This window comes from Callithrix jacchus, chromosome Y, assembly GCF_049354715.1.
Source record: "Callithrix jacchus isolate 240 chromosome Y, calJac240_pri, whole genome shotgun sequence".
Classification (NCBI taxonomy): domain Eukaryota; kingdom Metazoa; phylum Chordata; class Mammalia; order Primates; family Cebidae; genus Callithrix; species Callithrix jacchus.
In genome coordinates, this window is record NC_133525.1 from 12,409,821 (window position 1) to 12,415,496 (window position 5,676).

The following is a 5,676-nucleotide window of genomic DNA, read 5'->3' on the forward strand; positions in this document are numbered from 1 at the left end:
CATCAGCAGGGAGAAGTGGCCATGTCTCACGGTCAACCGCACACGTATACCTGTGGTGCCCATTCCTGCAAGCTCTGATGAGGAGAAACTGGGTGAAATAGCAGGGCAGGTGACATTTAGTTACAAGCTAAATAACCACTGGCATCACCCTAGGATGTCACCATCACATCTGTTTTCCTCTTCCTCCTCTCTCTGACGCTCCTATTCACTTGACTGTAAAGCGGGTGGACCTCCTGTTAGAACCTGGATTTGCACACTAATACCCACAGAGACTTTTTAAACTCTCTACTCACTCAGATGCATGGGCAATTGTGTTTTAGATGCTGTTCATTTGTTAGAAAGAGAGCTGGCAATGGTGGTGACTCCGGATAGCAGCACTGAAGCAGGAAGAGACAAAAAAATCTAGAGATGAGTAAAAAGAACAAATATTCATGTGTACTATATTTTTCCTAAAAAAAAAGTCACTTGAAATTGTGATAGGCCTACATGGAAATGGACTTCTAATACGTGGCTAATCATCATTTGATAATACTTAGAAACTGAAAATACTAATAAATCGTAGTATGTCTCTCCATCTCTTCAAATCTGTAAGTTCCTGCAATACATGAAAGGATTTTTCCCCAGGGAGACTTTTAATTTCTTTCTTTAGTCAATTCTTTAAAATGTTATAGTTTTTTACCGTGAATGCAAATATCTTATATATTATTTTACTTTCTAATTTGTTACTGTTGGTGAAGATAAATATTACTAATTTTTGTAAATTGGTTATTGTAACATGATCTTGATAAACTATTGTGTTTATTCTAATATTAATAATTGTCTGATTCTTTGGCATTTCTACGTGGATGACCATATCATCTGCAAATAATAACAACTGTAATCCTTCCTTTCCAGCATAGCAGAAGCAACTGTGAATATTTTTGGTTTGTTTCCAATCATAATGGAATTGTGTCTGAAGTTTTACATAATGTCTAATACTTATGACAGCGTTATGGTATATAACCAAATTAAGGGGATTCCTAAATCCAATCATGAGAAAATACCTGTCAAAACCAAATTGAGGATGTCCTACCAAATAATTGGCCTCTGAGTTCTAAGAACTGTGAGGGTCTGAGATTTTACTCTTCTTAAAAGCTAAAGTGTAAGCCTGCTGCTCTGTGATGGATGCTGGCAGAAGACGTAAAACTCTCAGGTCAGAGACAGAGACTCCATTACACACAGCAGTCCCAGGAGCAAGAGTACCAGCTTTTGCATTTGTTCCCATAAGGCAGCACAAAGAGGACCAGTAACACCTGCACGTGCCACGGGTTGTGTTACAGTGCAGGAACCATGAGCTCAGGGAACCTGAGTCTTTCGTTAGGTGGATTCGAAAGAAATTGCAGTACAATGGGCAGTAAGTGTGTCCAGAGGGAGAAACTATATTTAACTTCCAAAACTATTTGCCAAACCATCATTTTTCAAATGATAATCTGAAACGAAAGCAGTCAGTGTCTTTCCTTGCAAGATATGCAGAAACCTAAGAAACCTTGGAGAACCGTGAGGAAGTAAACTTCAAATTGTCAAAATCAAGAAAATCAAGGAAAGCATGAGGAACTCATCCAGACCAAAGAAGCCTAAAAAGACGTGATTAACTAAAAGCTACCTGTGATCCTGAGCTGGTTCCTTTTACTACGATAAACATGGAAACAACTGGAGAAATTGCACCTGAGGGTCAGATACAGGAATGCGTCAATGCTGGCTTTCTGACTTTGAGGATTATGAGTATTGAGGTTGTGTAGGAGGATGCCCGTGCTTGTAGGAAAAAGATGCTAAAGGATTTGGTGGTGATGGGCATCCAGTTGACAACTTAACTTTTTTTCTATCCTTTTAGTTTTTCTCTAATATTAGGATTGTTTCAAAGTGACGTGGGATTCTGAGACTGGGGAAAAGTAATGCTTCAATTAGCATATCAACGTATTTATACTTTTATTAGTTTATGTATGCTCCAATGTCTTCCTAAACAATTTTCATCTACATATATTAAAATGTCTATCTGTATCACTGAAGTGTTACATATACTATTGTGTTATCTTACTTTCATTGTTTTCAATGTTCTTTGTTTTTGACATTATTTCTCTCATTACACTCTGCTTTATTTACTGATATATTCTCTCTTTTTCCGAAAAGATGAGTTTTTGAGTCTGATAAAATATATTTAGAGGTATCAGCTTAACTTTCATAACTGCTTCCACTGATATTTTGACACACAGCATTTAATTATTAGTCCATATTAAATATGCTATAATTTCTCTTTTGATTTCCTATGAATCCAAGTAATTTTATAACATTATTTTTTGAGTCATTTGAAAATGTTTAAGCCATTATTTTATTTAAAACAGAGTCATGTTACTGACTTATTGGAGTTTTTTGGAAAGTTGCTTTGTGGTTATTACATGACCAATTTTTATAAATGTCCAGAAATATGTTTTTATTTGTGACATGTAGAATTTTACATATATGCCTATTTATACACACACAATAGTTCAAGCTTATAAATTATGTTATGTATGTCTTCTACATTTTTGCTTATTTATTCTTGTCTTCTTAATCTATAAGCTTTTAAGGAAGGAGTATTACAAATTACATTTACTGTTTTCTGCCTTTTTCTATAAATCTCTCAGATCAGGTAAATACTGGCAGGTGTATTGATATTTAAAGTGCTTACATCTTTAGCTCTGTTTTTTACCAATATATAATATGTTTTCTTCTTTGGCTTTCAGTTTTATTTGTTTGTTCCCATTACATCAAATATTGGTGGACTTTAAAAATAAAATATGTTTTTTTTGTTGTTATATTGAGACGTGTTTCTCCCCTACTTTTTCCAGTTTTGCATTGGAAGTTATTTTTTATTTCATCTTCTTTTCAACTTTGTATTGGATACATCTTTTCCCTTTAGTTTCGGTCATGGGATCTATTTTTATTCTTGTTTACCTTTAACATAAAAATTCTATTAAGATTTAACTATGCTTATGACTTTTGCAGATATATTGTTATATATTTTTTCCCTTCATTACAAATACACTAGTGTGTTCTCGTGTCAAATTTATTACATCCACACACACATAATCCCACAACATGTGACTATGCCTAGGTTTCTCCTTCTGGCTCCTTCTGAATTGTTAGGTTGCTTCTTGTAGATAGGCAGGCAGGCAGGCAGACAGATCATACATACATACATACATACATACATACATACATACATACATAATAGATGATAGATATTTGCCATTTGTTAAAGGGAACTGGATCCCTACATTGCAGGGACACACATGTCTGAAGTCTGTAGTTTGGCAGGCTAAGAATTTAGGCAAGAGTTGATTTTGCTTCTTGAGTCCTAAATCCTGCAGGGCAGGTCAGGCAGGATGGAAGCTCAGACAGGCTTTCTATGATGCAAACGAGACAGAATTCCTCCTTTAGGAAACCCCAATCATCACTGTTAAGGCTTTAGACTGACTTCATAAGCCACAGCAACATTATGAAGGCTAATTGGTTTTACTTTGCCTACTGATTGTAAATGTTAATCATATTTTAAAAACAAAAACTTTCATAGCAATATCGGGTCTAGTGTTTATCCAAACAACTGGACACCAAAGCCCAGTCAAGGCGACATGAAATTAACTATTGCCGGTGTTGTGAATACAATTTTTAACCTACCTCTTCTTTAGACAAAAGCATTTTAATAAATTTAATTAATCTCGCTTTCTGCATTTTTTTGGCTAAATTCTTTTTTTTTTGAGACGGAGTTTCGCTCTTGTTACCCAGGCTGGAGTGCAATGGCGCGATCTCGGCTCACCGCAACCTCCACCTCCTGGGTTCAGGCAATTCTCCTGCCTCAGCCTCCCTAATAGCTGGGATTACAGGCACGCGCCAGCATGCCCAGCTAATTTTTTGTATTTTTAGTAGAGACAGCGTTTCACCATGTTGACCAGGATGGTCTCGATCTCTTGACCTCATGATCCACCCACCTCGGCCTCCCAAAGTGCTGGGATTACAGGTGTGAGCCACCGTGACCGGCCTAAATTCTTATTAGTTTATTTTTCCTTTTATTAGAAAATGTCTTCAAAAGTGTTTCTCAAGTTGTTCTTTAAAAAGTGATATTTCAAAATATGGCTGAGAACTGAAGTGCTCTGGTCTTACTTTACGTAACAATTTGGCTAGCTGTAACATTATCGATTCAAATTTACATTTTCCTTCTAAGTTAATTTAAAAATATTACTTCATTGTTTTCTTGCATCTAGTGATATCAATATGACTTTTCCGTTTCAAGGCAGTCTGCTCTGTACCTTCGAATGCATTTAAATGATCCTTGGAGTATATGTCCTCACTTTGTTAGAAGGTGTACGTGCATAGGTTTTTTTTTTTTTTCAATTCTCTGTATATTTAATCAAATGACTTTATTTTTTCTTTGAAACCGTGGTTTTCAAAGTTGGTCTGTAGAATATTCAGCTTTGTTGTCATTGAAAATTTTTGATCCCCACATTAGATCCGCTGAGTGAGAATCTCTGGGTCTGGCAGTTCCAACTGCCTCTAGGTGATGGTGAACGCCTTGTTTAAGGTTTGAACACCACTGCTGTAAAAGATAAAAACTTTCACCATGCTTCCTTTAATATTCCCTCTTCTCCTTTAGTTGTTCTTGTTTTATAGGACTCCTGTTATCCAGATGTGGATGATTTGACATGTCAATGTTTCTCCTTTTCTGCTGTTTTATCAGAGGGTTCTTCAGTTGAATCTTTCAACCCCATCATTTTTCAGCTGTGCTCATCTTACTTTTTATTCCCCCAGTGTCTGTTTATTTCAACTACTACACATTATACTTAATAGTTCCATTTGATAGTTTATGATTTCTTGTTTCTTTTTCAGATTAAAATAAAAAACCTCCTTTATCCTTTCAAAGATTTCGTTTTAATTTTACATTCTTGTCTATTACAACAATTTTGGCTTACATGGTATATGTTGCTTCATTTGTTGCCATTGGTCATGGTTCTAATCCTCAGCACTTTGGTCATTTGACCTGTAAACTCATTTTCTCTGAGATGTCACCTCCCAGGTCTGGTAAAATGGCCTAGGGGAAGGCCAAAGGACAGATCCAGGGTTGTGAGCTTCTGGTGAGATTAATTACAATGGAGAGAACATGGCCCAAGCAGGTGGCCAACAAACACAGACGTCTGTTGGTAACTTACCTTCATTACGGTGTGCCAGTCCAGCCAGTGTTTTACTTTTGAATTTTAATGGAATGCGGGATTGACCGGCAATTTTTAATTTTTAGTTTGCATAACACCAGGTTTTCTGTTTGTTTTTAGTGAATGCAAAATCTAACAGCTCTCATCTCTTACCTGTGCTGCATAAAACTGCTGCCGAGCAATGCCCAACTGAGACTTTATCTGCACCGTCACGATCTCACACGCTTATCATCCTGTACACTTGTTTGTCTTCTCGATCTAGAATAGATAATCCTTGAGAGTAAAGAAGAACTTGTCTGGTTCCCTTAACACTCTAAACCTAGTCACAGGCACAGCAAACAGCACATAGATAGTCTTGGAGGTTTTGCGATTGTTTTTATTGAATGATGAATATGTGACACAATTGCTCAGAACTTTTGTAAAACTATCTTCACACTATTATTTCAATACATTTAGT